Here is a 19595-nt window from a genome sequence, read left to right on the forward strand (position 1 = left end):
AAGATTTGAATGCTGTTCTAATGAATTGTTGTTTCAACTAACATCATATCTCTGGGTATAATACATATCAGGGGCAGAACATAAGAAAATGATCAACTGTTTCTGGGACGTTACAATATTCACACATACCCGACACATGTTGGCTTATTTGAAACAAATTGTCATTTAAACCTAGGTTCCCCATCCTGAGGCGATGTAGGATTGTCTCAGCTCTTCTGTCATTCAAAGTGCATAAATAGGTCTGAGAAACCTTTCGCTGAACATATTTCAGGGGGGGGGGGGAGTTTGTCTCCTCCCATTTAATTTGCCATTTTGTCATATAACACCTTTTCAGTTTTTTATTAAAGTCATATTTATTCAACTTGTTATTCACTTGTATGGAAACATTTTTGTAAAGCCTTTTCATTTCATTTCATTTCATTTTTATTTCATTTCCGGCCAAAGCATATAATAGTTATGACAATTTCATATAGACAAATTAAGTACAATGTAACTATTACATTTCCAAATGAAATTTAGATACACGTCATTTGTTTACATGAATCAATAAACATACTAGTTGAAAAAATACATGGGCAAAATGTGACTGAATCATAAGAAAGAAAAGGTCAGAAATGGAAAACATCCTTTTTTGCTGCTTTATCTGCCACTTCATTTCCTATCATTCCACAGTGTCCAGTAATCCGTTCCAAACTTACTAATATTCCCTTAAAATATAGATTTGTACAGAAACTTAACATTTCTGTAACAAACTTTCTTCTCTTTGAGATCGAATGGCTTCAAGGGCACTGAGTGAGTCACTAAAAATAACTACTCCTGTTTCTGGTAATTGATCAATCCAATACAAAGCTAGCGTGATAGCCGCCAATTCGGCTCTATATAAACAGATGTTTGGTTCTGCATTCTTTTACTCTGAACATATTTATACACTGGCACATAAAATGAAGAGGCTACCTTGCCCTCAAGTGATTTGGAGCCATCTATTATACAGTTGAACCTCTCGTATCCGGACAAGTCGGGACCGGGGCTCATCCGGATAAGGGATTTGGCAGGATACGAGAGACTCAATGCTTTATACATGTACATGGGTAATTCCATGAAGTTAGCGCAGTGTCCATGTAGCATCGTGATATTTGAAAAATTCATTTCAGCATAACTCAATATTAATTATGCTATACATTTATTGTTTGTAGGCTTTACATTTGCATTGAGGCCACACATTTTCCTGGAAATTTTGTGCCATTCAGACTCAATTTTGATGAAGTCATTAAACAATATGTAACGGTGTCCTGTAGCATCGTGACGTGTCCATGTAGCATCGTGAAATTTAAAAATTTGGTCCTAAGAGACAAATTATGGCAATTAGCTTGACCAAAATTTGATGCAATATGCATATTTACTAGATTAGTCAGATAGCTAAATATCTCAAATTTCCTGTACACAGTTTTAATTCTAAAAGAAAATTACAAAATGTATCACGATGCTAGGCGGTGTCCTTTTTTTTTGTGACATTTGGTGGACACCGCGTAGCATAGTGACACATTGTGTAATTTTCTTGTAAAAGTAAAACTGTGGAAAGGAGAGTTAAGATATTTAGCTATCTGACTAATCTTGTAATTATGCATATTATATCAAATTTTGGTCAAGCTAATTGCATTAATTTGTCTTTTAGGACCAGATTTTAACTGTCACGATGCTACATGGACACGTCACGATGCTACAGGACACCGTTACATTTTTTAAAAATAACTTCATCAAAATTGAGTCTGAATGGCACAAAATTTCCAGGAAAATGTATGGTCTCAATACAAATTTAAAGCCTACAGTGTATAAGGAATATAAGTATAGCATAATTAGTATTGAGTTATGCTAAAATGTCACACTTTGTGCCCCAACTTCACGGAATTACCCACATACACATGTACTGATGCAGCCCATTGTAGTACCACATGTAGTAATGTGTACACTGCAACCTTTTCATTGTTACACTCAGTAACAGACCCCAAAATAGAAGTTCGTGTTTGCAAGAATGAAATCATTTTCTTTTATAAATTCTTGGGATGATTTACCTAAATAATTATTAAGAAATGTATCGAGTAGATCTTGAAAATAAACAGTACGAGTCGACGAAACTACGCTTCAAAATTTTGAGTGCTCAATATCATTCGTTGCTCAGCCAATGACTCGAAACAATGCATGTCTACCTAGTCATATCGACGGCTGTGTATGGACCTATATGTGGCAATGCGATATGAGAGGCCTCGAGCGCATAATCTGTCCATGTTCTTGCGATGATTGGGGATGTTTGGGGATGTTAAAATGTCTGAAGGTAAGCAATTTGGAAGGAAATTTGATGTAATTATTATGTATGTTAATCATGTTGGAAGTAATATGTTATTCATGTGTGTTTGTGTAGGAGTTCTCAAGGAGTTGGGAATCCCCCTTTCCTCCCGTAATTATTTAAAAAAAAAATCACGGCGAGATTGCGTCCGTATAATAGAGAGATCCGGATAAAGGGAGGCCGGATAAGAGAGGTTCAACTGTACATGTAAATAGTTTTCCCATTTGGTATACATCACTTCTAAGGAGGCTTGTTTTTGGAAGGCTGTGTTGTCATTCTTTGACACACACTCTTTTAATTGTGTCGATACACACGGAGGCTTCCACATCCAGAAAGGCACGTTGGGAGGTTTTACACACAATTCAACATTTGGATCTAAAAATTCAAATGAGTTTTGAGACCTTTGTCCGAAAGGTTCTTTTGAAGCAGTGTTTTTACAAAATTCAATATGGATGATTGGGAGTATTCTCAATACGTGCTTTCAGTCTAGCCGAGAGCATCTCTCGACGTAACTCTAGGGGCATTTCTCCGAATTCAACTTGGAGGGTCCTTAGGGCTGTACCTTTTTTTGCGTTTGCACAAATAGTTAAAGCCTGATATTGTATGGAGTTTAAAACATTCTTGACACTCATAGTATATAGCAGAATCATAAGCCTCACTAGCATGATCTATTATGGAGCGTATTAAAGATCTGTATACGCCTAACAATTCTTGTATGCTTTGACAAAAGTTTGTATGAGCTAAAACTTTTAGTATAATCAACATTATCTTACATCGCAGAACTACGTCTTGCAAGTGTGGTCTCCAAGTCATCCTCCTATCAAATATCACTCCTAAATATCTATACTGAGGAGCAAATTTCAGCTCATTTTTCTCCAACAATAGACGAACGCGCTCATCTTTGTTTCCACGAGAGAAAAGAACAGAAGTGGTCTTCAACGGTGATATTTTCAGTCCCCGTGAAGTGAACCATTCATTCAAAACATCTAAGTATGTTTGAATTTGGACAGTCATTTCTCTAATATCATTTCCTGATGTCCAGATAACGCAATCATCTGCATATAACAAATTATAAACATTATTCGTTCTGTTTACAGGTACATCAGAAACCATTAGATTAGACAATATTGGGCTCAAAATACTGCCATGCCGGAGACCATTTTCCATATGAAAAATATCAGATTTCTCATTTCCTATTTTGACCTGGCAAGTACGATATAATAGAAAGTTCTTTATAAACTGTAAAATATTTCCTCCTAAACCCAAATGACTGAGTTTTACTATGAGTCCTTTTGTCCAGAGTGTATCATACGCCTTCTCCAGGTCAATGAACACTGCTAGAGACTTCACACCAGTTTCTAAATTCTTCATTATTTCATTTTCCAAATGTACGATATAATCAAGAGTGCAACGGCCTTTTCTAAAGCCATGTTGAAAATTTGCGAGCAGATCGTGTTTTTCTATAAAATATTGCAATCTGTTTTTCACCAGCGTTTCCATTATTTTCATGAAACATGATGTCAACGCTATTGGGCGGTAAGAGCACAATGGTGTGGGTCCTTACCCTGCTTGAGGAGAGGAATCAAAATCGAGTGTTTGCATGCTTCTGGAATATCTCCAGTATCCCATATTTGGTTGTACAATTTCAGTAATATCTCCTTTTTTGACTATGGTAAATGTTTATACACTTCATATCCTATCTTATCTTCTCCCGGTGCTGAAGCCTTTTTATCTTGCAGAACTCTTTCCAATTCACTCATCACAAAAGGCTCGTTTAAGGCCAGTTGCAAGCCTTCCTTCTCCTGAACCTGGATCACATCAAATTCTTCCTCTATCTCTTTATAGATTTTACTTTCTGGATTCCTTTTCCCTGTATACTTCAAATATCTAGCAAATTCATTTGCTTTGTCTTTATCATCAACAATAGTATACTTTCACCCACATATAACACAGTTATGCTATGGGCTTTATTCCGAGGAATACCGTTCATACTCTTAATGAATTTCCACATCGCCGAAACAGACGTGGACCGATTCAGACTTGCACAAAAGGCTTGCCAAAATCTGGTTCTTGCCTGCCGTATCGTTCGCTGCGTTTCTGCTTTCTTCTTTTTGTACCTGTACAAGTTTTCCTCAGACCAACACCTAGAGAGTCTATTTTTCAATCCATTCCTTTCTTTAATTTTCAAAGAACATTCTTTGTCCACCAAGGCTGTGACTTTTGGTGTCTATTAATTTTTTTCTTCTTTTAACTCCAACTGTATCTTTAAGTACCTCTTGTAATGTGTGACATAAACATCTCATAAAACATTTTAGTTTCCACGTTAATATTATCTATATTCATAACATTCTCACACAATTGAGCAAATTTTTGCCAATCCATATTTTTCAGATTCCAACCATTGCTTCCATTACTCATTTCTCGGAGGTGAGACTTTTCTCCCACACACAACTCAATACAAACAGGAAAATGATCGCTGCCTAGTTTGTCTGGCTTAACATTCCAAGTGCGCTTACTTGCTAACTGAGATGAAATCAGAGACAGATCCAAGCAAGATATTTTTCCTGAATGGGGGTCAAGTCTCGTGCCAGATCCGTCATTTAATATGACTGGATCATTTTGTAAAACAAATTCCTCAATCAATTTACCATTTCTATCCAGTTTATCACTACCCCAAAGGGGGTTATGAGAAGTAAAATCACCTACAATCAATAATTTCGCAGGATCTTTAGCTTTACTTATATATAAATCTACAGCCTCATTGCGTGTCTCTCTGCAAGGGTTATAATAATTAACTACTGTGAGGAAAAACTTACCCCAAAAAATATCAATCACTTGCAATTCAACTTCAGACTCGCCGCCTTTATAATCGTAATATACAGAATCATCTCCTCTACTTTGTGTTGTTCTATTTTTAAACAAAACAAGTATAATTTGGAATCTGCAAAACATTATCATTATTAAACCATGTCTCCTGTACACATATCAAATGTACAATATCAGATTTTTTTGTACTTAAAAATTGAATGAATTCTTGTCCGTGTCCACTCATTTTCTGAGCATTCCATTGGAGAACGAGGAAGACCGACATATATAAACTAGCAAGTTTCCCCAACATCATATAGCTGTCTTGTCCAAGAAGTTTACCGGCTGCTGCATTTATCAGGAGACGAATTTCATCCTCTGATTTGTCTTTCATGAGATTCATGATCAAAATAACAATGAAGTTGATCAGCTCATTGTCTGTAGCCTGAGCTACAAAGTTTACACCCAACCTGTTTTTGGCAGGTCCCTCTCTTTCTGGGGGTAGCTTTTGCATGTTTTGCAGGGGCTGAGCTTGGTTTTTGCTTTGGTTGGGAATCAACGAAAAGGACCGTGTAGCTTTTGATGGGGGGTTGTTCACTTCAGCTGAATGTGGGGTATGACTCACGGGTTGGCTTGCCCGAGGGGTACCATGCTTCATTTCTTCAGGGCTCTCTTTAGCTTCTTTCACTGCAGGCTGAGGTATGGGTCGTATCTCTACTGCAATATTCGGCCTTTGCTCATGTTCTTGCCATTTGCGAGTGGCCTGTGCGTAGGTTAAGTTGTTCATTACTTTCAATTTTTGTATCTCTTTAGCCTTTTTCACCTCTCGGCATCCGCTGTATGCAGCCGAGTGGTTTTCTCCGCAATTAATGCATTTTGGAGTGTCTTTCTGTGGACATTCCTCAAAGGTATGCGGGTCGCCGCATCTCACACATCTTTGTTTTGCCTTACAATTTGCAACTGCATGCCCAAACCTTTGACAGTGGAAGAACCCGAGTACAGGGGGTATGTATTGTTTGACCTGGAATTTCTGGTTGTAAGTACAAATCAATGTCTTGGGGTAATGTGGTTGTTTCAAAAAATAGTATGACACTGCGTGTCGGGGTGAGCTTCGTTTGCTCGTTTCCTGAGTTGTTTTGATTTTTCTTTTGTTCCTTTCTCATTATTCTTTTCACATGAGACACCTTTTGCTTTTTCAATTCCATCTGAATTTCTGTCTCAGACATTTCCGTGGGGATCCCAGATATTACTCCTTTAATGGTGTACATCTGATCTTGCACCTTTACTGGCACTGTACCAATAGATTGAAGTTCCATCAGTTTTCTGTACTGTTTCTCGTTTCTACATTTCACCATAATGCCATTTCGCGTAGACTTAACAAACTCTGGTGGGGATCCACAGCAAGTATGGATGGCTTTGGCTACCGTAGCCAAGCTTGTGTTTTTTAGGGACCTTTTCTTGTCTATTGGACATATGTACAATCTCAGATCAGGTGGTTTAGATCGGGGGGTACCAAACTTTTCATTTCCTTTCATAGATTTATCATGATGGTCATCCTCCGAAGAGGAGTCTACTCTTGTCGCAAGGTCATCAACATCAACACTTTCTTCGCGTATTTTCCTCTTTTTCCGACGGACTTGTCTATCAGACACAACAGTTTGAAATTCGTCATCAGGTGTCACAGTACCCACTTCCGAATCCATAAATGGATCGGGGGGGGGGGGGGGGGGGTTGCGGCAGCCATATTGGCGCTACTCCATAGAAAGGGCGGGAGATTCAAAATCTATGTGTAAATCTATACTAGCTCTAATAGGTCTATACTAGAATCGTTAGTTGTGCAAGATGGGGTGCAAATGAAGCCCAGAATGATTGCTTACCTCTGAGTGATTCTATCCAGAGTCATGAATCCATTTAGCCACAAAAATGGAAAAACAACGAGAGTCCAACAACCAGCAACCACCCTGTCATACGATCTGCCCCTGGAAAGTTTAGTGCATGTAGTAGTCTTGGCGCAGACTCCTTTACGCCCAACAATATTTGTGCCTGCAAACTACTCGTTATACCCTGGGACCCAGGTTAGTTTGCATGCACAAATTGACCACACACACGCACACACACGCACACACACACACACACACGCACACACACACACACACACACACTATGTTCACACATGGCTCTATGTATAGGCCTATACCATAACACTTGACATGTTATTTAGGTTTCTCAATAATACAGCCATGATACCTTGCACACAATTAATGTCAGACCTATAAGATGTTCATGCCTTTTGAATGTTGTACATGGATAATATCAATACACATTTAAGGAACACTGAAAAAATTAGAAATTTGTGTGAAGTTGTATTATGTTTAAATGGCCACACAGCCTACTTATTCTGTATGGTGTATTCACCTTTATATGAGACACAAATAGAGCTTTTCAGAAAATGCTGAAATAAAAACTTTCTTGTGAGTACTCTTCAGTTTCAGACCAACCACAACAGCACTAAAGGCCAGTTGTATAATACATTTAAAGGACAAGTCCACCTTCATATACATAAAGGATTGAGAGAATGCAGCAATATTAGTAGAACACATCAGCGAAAGTTTGAGGAAAATTGGACAATCCGTTCAAAAGTTACGAATATTTTAAGTATCTGCGCAGTCACTGCTGGAAGAAAAGACTACTACAGTGTGTGATGTCACATGCGTACAACTATATAAGGAAAAGAAAAAGAGAATTTCACAAAACTTTACTTTTTGAATAAAGTGCACATTTCTTTGACTTGCTACTGACGTATGTTAAGGGTAATATTATTCCCCCTGCCTTCTGAAAGAGAGAAGTGGAGTGTTCTTTTGTTATGCGAGAAAAATGGAAAAATGTTGAATTTTCTTTATTCTTTCTTTATACCGTTATGCTCATGTGACATCACAAGCTATAGTAGTCTTTTCATCCAGCCATAACTGAGCAGAAACTTCAAAAATTCATAACTTTTTAACGGATTGTCCGATTTTTCTTAAACTGTCACTGATGTGTTCTACTAATATTGCTGCATTCACTCAACCCACATGTCTATGAAGGTGAACTTGTCCTTAAAGCAAACCTTTTCATGAGCCGTGCATTAAACATACCTTTAATAAAGTGTATGTCAACAACTCGGATTTAGGTTGGATTACTTCTCTTTCTCCTGCTTGATATCCTCTTTTAAATACAAATAACAAGTCTCAATCCTCATATAAGATTCTTTGGAAAACCTCAAACTAATAACTTTTCGTGTTTTTGGGTGATAAAAATCACCCTTTGATGTATAATATAGGCAAGGGTTACAGCATCCATGCCAACATTTCCTTTATTTGACTCTCATAAATTACAAATCGGAACAAACTGCATTACATAACGAAATGATATCGATCCATTTTCATACTCAGTAGTGCATGTCACCTCATATAGTTTGGGACAATTTAATATCTGCATATCTATAAGAGTTACGAACATATTATGGTGTTCTATATAAACTGTATACATGTATTGCTGAACTTCCTTGAAACATCAAATAACAAGCATCACAATAGCGTGCTAACTTTCTGTAATGAAAATAAACAGGCTGAGAGCATTTACTTTGATCTTGTGCTCTATTTCTTCAGCCCTTTTTTTGTCAGCTTATTTCTGGAGATACGTTTTATTCATAATAGTTCCCAGCCCCACACAAATGGCGTCACATACTGCAAACACTGCCATTGACCGTGACCAGTACACACCAAATTGAAACATCAAAATAGCTCTCTCTTTATATAGCATATAGGCTGAGAGTATTAACTTGGTCTTGTGGTCGCTTTATATCAGCACGTTTGTCAACTCCTTATTTCTGGAGATACATCATTTTCAGTTCCCCAGCCCCACACAAACAAAACTCAACCTATGGTGTCACATACTACAAACAGCGCATTACAGTATGATTGCCATTAACACTGGACATATCCATACAACGTTGAAACATAGAATTACCAGCTGAATGAAATGTTAGCTTAATTTCTTTTCTGTAACAATAACATGCACGTTGAGACTATTTACATGTTGTGTTCTTGTGTTCTATTTCATATCAGAGTTTTTGTCAACTCCCCATTTATGAGATAATTTGTTTACCTCCCCTACCCCCAAAAAGGTAATACTTTCAGGGTGTCATACCACATACAGTTACAATGTAGTTCATGTTTATGATTTAGTTGCCCTTCAAAACCATCACAATTACAATCAAGCCATGCATCACACTCTATGAAAGATGTAGGCCTGATAAGCATTGCACATGACTGTTTGAGCTGGACGCTATGATTCCTGAGCTGAAAAGTATTTAGCATGAATTTGTTCGCACAAACATCAAACATGATTTCATATTTTAGTCTATCATACAGTATGATGCATGATTTGAAGCATATATAACTGAAGTCTACTCACAAAAAAGGGTTTATTTAAGCATTTTCCCAATAATATTCATATATATATATATATATATATATATACATATATATATACATATATATATATATATATATATATATATATATATACTGTATATATATATATACATATATTTGTCAAAGGTGGATACATAACAAAGGGTAAGCAGGTTGTGTGGCCAGTAAAACACAATACAATTTCACACAAATTTCAAAATCTCTTCAGTGTACCTGCTTGAAGATTCACTGATAGTATCAATGTAAGACATTCAAAAGGTATGAACATCTTATAGGTGTGACATTAATTGTGTGCAAAGTATTATGGCTGTATTATTGAGAAACTTAAATAACATGTCAAGTTGCTCTCTTTTCTTTTACGTCCCTTTCCATCCTTTCATAGTTTTCGTTACTAGGTTGTTTAAGAAGACCAACCATTTTCATCTACAGGGACCTATACATTACAAGCTTTGCTTTTTAGTAGGTCCCTGCATTTCATGTTTGTAAAATTGTCTTCTCTTTTATTCTTTGTAATTACGACGCTATATCCAGTCTTTTGTTCAATTGATTGTATCATGTTATTTGTGTTTTGAGGTGTGGAACAAAAAATCAAATCAAAATCAAGTGTTATGGTATATATTGTACATAGAGCCATGTGTGAACATAGTGTGTGTATGTGTATGTGTGCGTGTGTGTGTGTGTGTGTGTGTGTGTGTGTGTGTGTGTGTGTGTGTGTGTGTGTGTGTGTGTGTGTGGTCAATTTGTGCATGCAAACTACCCTGGGTCCCAGGGTATAATGGGTAGTTTGCAGGCACAAACCCTTGTTCGGCGTAAAGGAGTCTGCACCAAGACTACTACATGCACTAAACTGCCACTGTCCCTCAGACAGGTGGGAGACCCTACAGTACAGGGCCTATGGGACCGTGTAGTCTTGGCGCAGACCCCTTTGCCAAAAACAAGGTTTTGTGCCTGCAAACAAGCGGTCTGGCAACCCCTTTCCCGACCAGATATTTTGTCAATTTCTATGTTTTGATTATGTACATCCATAGGACGTTCATTTAGGCCAGGATTGGTTCATGGGCTTCATGGGGTAAATTCCACCCGCCGGAGGGCCTTTTCGGGGGGTCCCTGGGGGCCGAACCCGCCTTCAGGGACCAGGCTGACGCCCATTTTGTTAATGAGGAGGGTGGTCCCAGCAACTCTGAGGGGTCAAACCCTTTGGGCTTGGTGGGGTAAATTGACCAGCAGCCAGCTCTCAGACTGATTTAAAGAGCTGTACACCCGGGAGAGGTTGTGTCGCAGTCCGCCCACCTTTGTTGAGGGAGGGGTTTTCGGAGTTGACGTAGACCGCGCTTCCCGGACCCCCCCCCCCCCTCTCAAACCACCGAGGCTCCCGCTATCTAAAATACGCGCATTTTTGTCCTTGAAGTTATGTTTGAAGGTCTTCAGGTGGGAGAAGACGGCCGAATCGTTGCACAATGTACCTGGTCTTCGATGTTGATACAATGTATAAGCGTTTATGTAGCGGCTGCTTGGTTTCGCCAATATAGTTCTCTTGGCAACCCTCTCCTTGACACTGTATGGCGTAGACCACGTTGCTTCACTTTTCCTTCAGTACCTTATCTTTTGGATGAACCAGTTTCTGTTTTAGTGTGTGAGCCGGTTTGAAGTAGACAGGAATTCGGTAGCCTGAAAGAATCCGTTGGACTTTTTCAGAAAGTCCGCTGACGTAGGGCACCGACACACCCCCGCGCGCGGGCCGTGTTTCAGTATCACGATGTTGACGTTTGCGTGGGTGGATCGCTTTCTCGATGCTCCAACCGTGGTAACCACACGCTCGAAGTGCTTCCCGGAGATGTTCTTGTTCTTGCTCCTTAAATTGGCCTCGTCAGTGGAAGAGGGTATGTAGGACGCCCTGTGAAAGAGTGTTCGTACTACTCCCAATTTGTTAATGAGGGGGTGGTGTGAATCAGTCCAGATGAATTGATTTAATTTTGTTCCTTTATTGATCGTTACCTGGATGAACCACAACTTACACCATTTGAAAGCACATCGTAGTAGGCCCTATTTCTTAATACATTTTCCGTAGTATCTCCACGGATGGGGCTGATTACGAATTTTCATGCATTATAGTCTGGGTGCCAGAGGCTGAACCTTGTTTTACCGTCCACCCAATGTTTTTTGATGGTTTTACCCTATTTCGGGGGTGCTGAATCCGAATCTGGATGATGCAACTCTTGCATCCTTGAGGGTTTTGAGATATTCAAGATGGCCGCCAAAATGGCCGCCAAAACCGGAAATTCCCACGTTTTTCCTTCTAAATGGTGAGATATTGAAAACAATTGATGGTTTTACCTTATTTCGAGGGTGCTGAATCCGAATCTGGATGATGCAACCCCTGCATCCTAGAGGATTTTGAGATATTCAAGATGGCCGCCAAAATGGCCGCCAAAACCGAAAATTCCCATGTATTTCCTTCTAAATGGTATGAAATTGAAAATAACTGATGATTCTACTCTATTTGGAAGATGCTGAATCCGAATCTGGATGATGCAACTCATATATCCATCAAGTTTTTTAGATATTCAAGATGGCCGCCAAAATGTCTGCCAATTAAAACCGGAAATTCCCACGTATTTCCTTCTAAATGGTGAGATAAAAAAAAAATGATGGTTTTACCCTATTTCGAGGGTGCTGAATCCGAATCTGGATGATGCAACTCTTGCATCCATGAAGCTTTTGAGATATTCAAGATGGCCGCCAAAATGGCCGCCAATTAAAACCGAAATTTCCACGTGTTTCCTTCTAAATGGTGAGATATCGAAAAAAAAATGATGGTTTTACCCTATTTCGAGGGTGCTGAATCCGAATCTGGATGATGCAACTCTTGCATCCATGAAGCTTTTGAGATATTCAAGATGGCCGCCAAAATGGCCGCCAATTAAGACCGAAATTTCCACGTGTTTCCTTCTACATGGTGAGATATTGAAAAAAATGATGGTTTTACCCTATTTCGAGGGTGCTGAATGCGAATCTGGATGATGCAACTCTTGCATCCTTGAGGATTTTGAGATATTCAAGATGGCCGCCAAAATGGCCGCTAAAACCGAAAATTCCCTTGTATTTCCTTCTAAATGGTGTGAAATTGAAAATAATTGATGATTCTACCCTATTTGGAAGGTGCTGAATCCGAATCTGGATGATGCAACTCATGCATCCATGAAGGTTTTGAGATATTAAAGATGGCCGCCAAAATGGCTGTCAATTAAAACCGGAAATTCCCATGTATTGCCTTTTAAATGGTGAGAAGTTAAAAACAATTGATGGATTAACTCTATTTCGAGGGTGCTGAATCCGAATCTGGATGATGCAACTCTTGTATCCATGAGGTTTTTGGGCTATTCAAGATGGCCGCCAAAATGTCCACCAATTAAAACCGAAAATTCCCACGTATTTCCTTTTATATGGTGTGGAATTGAAAATAAATGATGATTGTACCCTATTTGGAAGGTGCTGAATCCAAATCTGGATGATGCAACTCTTGCATCCATGATGTTTTTGAGATATTCAAGATGGCCGCCAAAATGGCCACCAATTAAAACCGGAACTTCCCATGTATTTCCTTCTAAATGGTGAGAAATTGAAAAAAAAATTGATGGTTTTACCCTATTTCGAGGGTACTGAATCAGAATCTGGATGATGCAACTCTTGCATTGATGAAGATTTCGAGATATTCAATATGGCCGTTAAAATTTGCCGCCCACAACGGAAGTTCCCATGTTTTTCCTTCTAAATGGTGACAATTTGAAAGCAATTGGTGATTTTTATCTTATTTTGAGTGTGAGGTTTTACACTGTTTTGAGTTTGCTGAATTTGAAGCTCCAGGATACAGCTCTTGATTCCTTGAGGGTTTTGAGATAATAAAGATGGCCGCCAGAATGGCCCCTAAATGGCCGTCAAAAACGAAAATTTCCATGTAAGCCCTATATTACCTTCTAAATGGTGTAAAATTGAAAACAATTGGCGGTTTTACTCTATTTAGAGGGTGCTGAATCCGAACCTGGTTGATGCAACTTTCGTGTTCTTTTTTAAGGGTTTTGAGATGTCCAAGATGACCGCCAAAATAACTGTCAAAAATGGGAAAATTTTAGACCCTATTCAGCACCCTCGAAACTTGGTTGCTGAAATTCGTCCATTCTTTAGGGTTTTTCGACGTCCAAGATGACAGCCAAAATAAGTGGCAGAAATTCCAATGTTAATATATTTTTTCTTAATGGCAAATATTTCAAAATAAATTTATGGTCTTACCTTATTTCGAGGGTGCTGAAGGTCTTTGAAGTTTTTGGGACATCTATAAATGTCCTGCATGAACGGAAACTCCTTACTATTTGCTTATACTTAAATGGTGAAGTACTGTGCTCTAACGCTTTTTAGCAGTCCCCTCCATTTCCGACCTTTTCTTTGTTATGATTCAATCGCATTTTGTCCATGTATTTCTTCAACTAAAGTATGTTTATTGATTCATGTAAACATATGACGTGTATCTAAATTTCATTTGGAAATGTAAAAGTTACATTGTACTTAATTTGTCTATATGCAATCGTCATATTATATGCTTTGGCCGGAAATGAAATAAAAATGCAATGAAATGAACGCGAAGGGGGGGGGGATTAAAACCATGCAGGGTGAAAAACAATAATTCGTATTCTTAAATTCAACTCAGTTGAGCGAATTTGTCACATCAGCCAAAAGTTATTGACATCCAAAATGACTGTCTCAATGGTATTGTAATATACTGAGATATTCCGATATATCTGAAACGGAACTTTAACACGTACTGCAAAAACTCAAAAGGAAAAAAAGAAGAAGTGATATTGACATCATACTGAAACGTACAAACACAAACATACAACTGAAAATTTCTTTATGCATTATTGTTATAAAGTAATGCTTGTGGTCGCCAATGATATGGCTCCACAGATTTGAAGTTAATCCTTTTCGGTTATCAATATAGTAAAATTAAATTATGGCATGTTGGTATTTGGTGTTGAAACTTGTCATGTATTCTGACGAGTCTCGCCTCGTATTCTTGTGAAACTTGTCGCATATTCTGATAACGTCATTGGAAATGGTTGCATCCATGACCACTATAGTAGATATCAATAAGGGTAATTTCAAAAGCACTCTGCGCGATATATTCATAAGTACTGGATTATCAACTATTACCTTCCATGATGTCGTTTCTTTTTATTCAGTTTTTTTTTTTCAAGGCGCGTTACCTGTGATATCATCCATATATACATTTATATAATGTTACATCATATTGCCGAAAAAATTGAAGCATAACTATAAAAATGACCCACTCGTGTCTTCAACAATGTCATCAAGACCACCAATATAAACCAAATAACCAATTTGAGTGTTCATGGATGAAGGGATTAAAACTACTCATGGATTAAGACAGGTAATGTTGGGTAATTCCACTACACTTCTCTACATCACTATCACAATATGATTTAGATGAAAATGTCTTGTCCATTGATTGTTACTGTTCAAAACTTATCCATTATATGTAGAGGAAACAGCGTAATCTTGCAATTATTCAAAAGTATCTGTAGTATTGAGAGGTTCATTGCTGGCACACTTGTATCGTACCAACTCAAAAAATATCAGGTATAGAGCTGGTTTCACTGTATATACAGCAAGTTCAAACTTTGCCATTGACGAAAACCTGAAATCTTTCAGTAACAAAAAAATATAGGGTTAAAACCATCAATTGTTATCAATTTCTCACCATTTATAAGAAGGAAATACATTAAGAGTTTCCGTTTTGGCGGTCATTTCGGCGGCCATCTTGACTATCTTGAGGTGCATCATCCAGATTCGGATTCAGCACCCTCGAAATAGGGTTAAATCATCAATTGTTTTCTATTTCTCACCATTTAAAAGCTAATACATAGACATTTCCGGTTTTAACTGGCGGCCATTTTGGCGGCCATATTGGCGGCCATCTTGAATATCTCAATACCCTCAAGGATGCAAGGTTTGCATCATCCAGACTCGGATTCAGCACCCTAGAGATAGGGTAGAACCATCAACTGTTTTCAATTTCTCACCATTTAGAAGGAAATACATGGGAATTTCCGGTTTTAATTGGCGGCCATCTTGAATATTTCAAAAACTTCATGGATGCATGAGTTGCATCATCCAGATTCGGATTCAGCACCTTCCAAATAGGGTAGGATCATCAATTATTTTCAATTTCACACCATTTAGAAGGAAATACGTGGGAATTTTCGGTTTTGGCGGCCATTTTGGCGGCCATCTTGAATATCTCAAAATCCTCAAGGATGCAAAAGTTGCATCATCCGGATTCGGATTCAGCACCCTCGAAATAGGGTAAAACCATCAATTGTTTTCAATTTATCACCATTTAGAAGGAAATACGTGGGAATTTCCAGTTCGGGCGGCCATTTTGGCGGCCATCTTGAATATCTCAAAACCCTCAAGGATGCAAGGGTTGCATCATCCAGATTCGGATTCAGCACCCCCGAAATAGGGTAAAATCATCAAAAAACATTGGGTGGACGGTAAAGCAAGGTTAGGCCCAAAAAGTGGCTTTGGCACCCAGACTATTACTAGTAATATACTTTCATACAATATTGAGTAAGGTTTTGTGTAATTCATGGCGTAGGCCTATTGCTAAGATTTGTCATCTCCGCAGCATTAGAAATAAAAGGAGAAATTCACTCATCTATATGGTTTTGATTCACGATATCCCCTCTAAAAATCACGAGACTCTTTACTTAGGAGTTTCCCAGTTATACCATGACCAAAGTCTCCTTGTCATTATATCACAAATGGTGCACAGGACAGAGTGGATCCGTGAGAATTGGATGCCCGAGTTTAACTTTGGAACTGTTTAAACCCACGAGCGCAGCGAGTTGGTTTTAAACAGTTCCAAAGTTAACCGGACGTATGGCTCAGTGCGGATCAGTAGAAATCAATGCCTGACATAGACCAATCAGATTGCAGAGATTCTAAGGCCCATTTTATAGTCGGAAGATAAACACTGGTCGATTTAGTTCGAAGATTTGCTTCTCAGCTGGACTAATATCTGTGTCTCGTCTCCACTTTTGCGGGGCCCATAAAAAAATAGCTAACAAAGGGGAAAGGAAACAGAAAGATACGCTTTGCAATATTGCATTGATGTGCGCATTGAAAAGAATACGTCGGAACGTGTAGATGAACAAATAATTTATATAATGTTTGCATACGTACGTACAGGTACATTAATAGGCTAAAATCACTACATAAAATCATTACAAATTATATATATATATATATATATTCGTGTGTGTGTGTGTGTGTGTGTGTGTGTGTGTTTGTAAGTGTGTGGAAACTACATAAGGCCTACATAAGTATACTGCACGTTGTCAGTTTATCTCCGTGCCGTAATGACAACTGATACATAAATCATAAATACATAAATCGGGAGAGGGCGTGACTGAAATTTAAACACTAGTGCTCAGCCATAAGGTTTGTAATGTCAGGAATCTGTAATGAAGGAATATTCAAAAGCATTGCGGCTGTCTACAAACGTTGACGTTACAATCCTCCTCTTCACCGTAATAGTCACGAATTTCATTTTTTGTCATCGCCGTAAAAGAGTCTGTTTCGTATCAACGTCATACGTTTAATTTTATTCCATAATCATGTTCCCTTTATTTTGGATAATACTAATTCCCTTTACCGATTACTGCGCATTATATCTTTTATTTTCTTGAACAAGATCTGACAAATGAAATGAAAAAGAAAGAAAAAAAAGACATTTTAACTATTGACATGACAACAAAGACTAAATCAACCTGTTTTATGCACAAAGGAATCTGTGCTTCACTTGTTACATACGAATGTCTCATATTTCTCTATTTTTTATTCCAAGCGACTTTGTAAATAGTTTTAAATGAGAAGATGAAACACAAGACAAGATCAGTTTCCGAACATGATGTGCTTGTTATAAACACAGTCAACTGTGACGAATTTACGATACATGACTTGAAATAAGCTCAACGCTTGCACTCCGCAACGTTAAATCTCTGGCCTACAGCAGAGGTAGATACCAAGTCTCACGCATTCTGCGTGAGACTCAAGCATTTAGGGGCAATCTCACGATCTCACGCACGACACCCATTTTTCTCACGCATATCGGGCCAAGTCTGCAACTTGGGCCTATAATAATGAGTATAGCTCAAAAGTGCTATAATAATGAGCATAGCTCAAAGTGATAGTTGCAAATGAAGGTATATTTCCCTTTTGTCTTTCAAAATAAGTAAAAAATAATCACTTAAGTATGCACCTGATCGCACCATTAAGAGCTAAAAATTGAAAAAGCTCCCTACCGTGGGAGGCCACAGGGGGGGGGGGAACCCTCCCACACCCTCGCTCGTGCGCACATTCGCATGCTGAGATGCCAAGTCATGAAAATCTCACTCATAATTTTTTTTTTTTTTTTAAACTTGGCATCCCTGCTATAGGGCCCCAGTACTAGTGAAATACTCACGGGAACAACAACTCAAAGATAATCATGATGACTCAAGACGAGATAAAAATTTATTTTACAGGATATCAAAACAGCTAAGGCTTGAAATACATTTTTAAAGAACACAAGGAGAATGAACTTTAGCGAAAGCATATCTAATCTTAGGGAGAGTCAAAAGAATGAGAACTTTTCACCGAAATATGACACTCTCATGAAATTATCTGTATATATATTTTCAAAAACGTTTGTTTTGGTGTGACGGCACTACGTTGTGGCAAAATCCTCTTCTACAGACTGACAGAGGGTGGCAGGCGTTTGAACATGGAATTCATCAACATTTTTGAAATCATTCGATGTACTGTTGTGTGCTCATGTGTGTGTGTTTTCGGTTGAGATGGGGTTTGAGATTTCAAACGTTTTTTGATTATTTGTTGAGATAACAAGAAACATCTTATGATGTACAAAAAATATATTCTAAAAGGAATTCAAAGCTTATTTGATGAAAATTAGTTTTTAAACGGCTAAGGTATCCAAAACAAAGCGATCCTAATAAACGGTGGCACCCACCTTTTGTCAGGATCGCTTTGTTTTACTTTGTTTTTGGATATCTCAGCCATTTCAAAACTGATATTCATCAAATAAACTTAATTCCTCTTAGAATTGTAGACTTCTTATCATTTCATAGGGTGGTTTCTAAATATCTCGCAAAAAGTTAAAAGCTTATTCTCACATCAACCAATACTCTTCCATCCTTTAGATTCTCACAGAAGCGGCTTACCCTCAGTAGTAATTGTCAGTGGTAACGGCATGCGAGTCTTTATAGGCTGCCAACACTATATCAGTGGCAGGCAGCGCGATCCATTTTGAGATTTGTTGTGTATTCCCGAAAAGGATGCCGTAAATATATTCCCAAATAGGTTGGGACACTGGTATGATACACCTCTATTATTGCCATATTTCCCCACAGCCAATTATGACTTTAGTGTCGAGCTGTTGTCAATACTTATTTTCATTGAAATTATATTCTATGTTGGTGTTTTTAGCTGTTGTCTATCTAGATGTTTTATCTTTAATAATTATTATTCATGTAAAAATACGTGGATTGTTATATGGTTTGAAATATACGGGAGGTAACATTACTATAACTGATATCCTATCAAGTTTATATATTCTTTTTAAAAGGTAACATTGTTTTGTTTTCACTTGAAAAGATGGCTGAAGAGCCCATCACTAAATATTTAGCTGCCCAAGCTGGTCTTCCATGGGGTTCAGTGTGTGCACTTTAGGTGAGCCATTTCACCGGATTATATACACCGTCCTTTGCGATGAAAGAATGAAGCAGGATCTTTTGCGTGCTTGAGTTGTGACTCTCTCACATACGGGACCTCCATTTTATGTCCTATGCGAGGGATAGAGTGTGTGCCTCTACTTGCTAATGGGGACGACAAAATGA

This window comes from Diadema antillarum, unplaced genomic scaffold, assembly GCF_040938485.1.
Source record: "Diadema antillarum isolate AM-2024a unplaced genomic scaffold, OU_Dant_1.0 seq00000467_RagTag, whole genome shotgun sequence".
Classification (NCBI taxonomy): Eukaryota; Metazoa; Echinodermata; class Echinoidea; order Diadematoida; family Diadematidae; genus Diadema; species Diadema antillarum.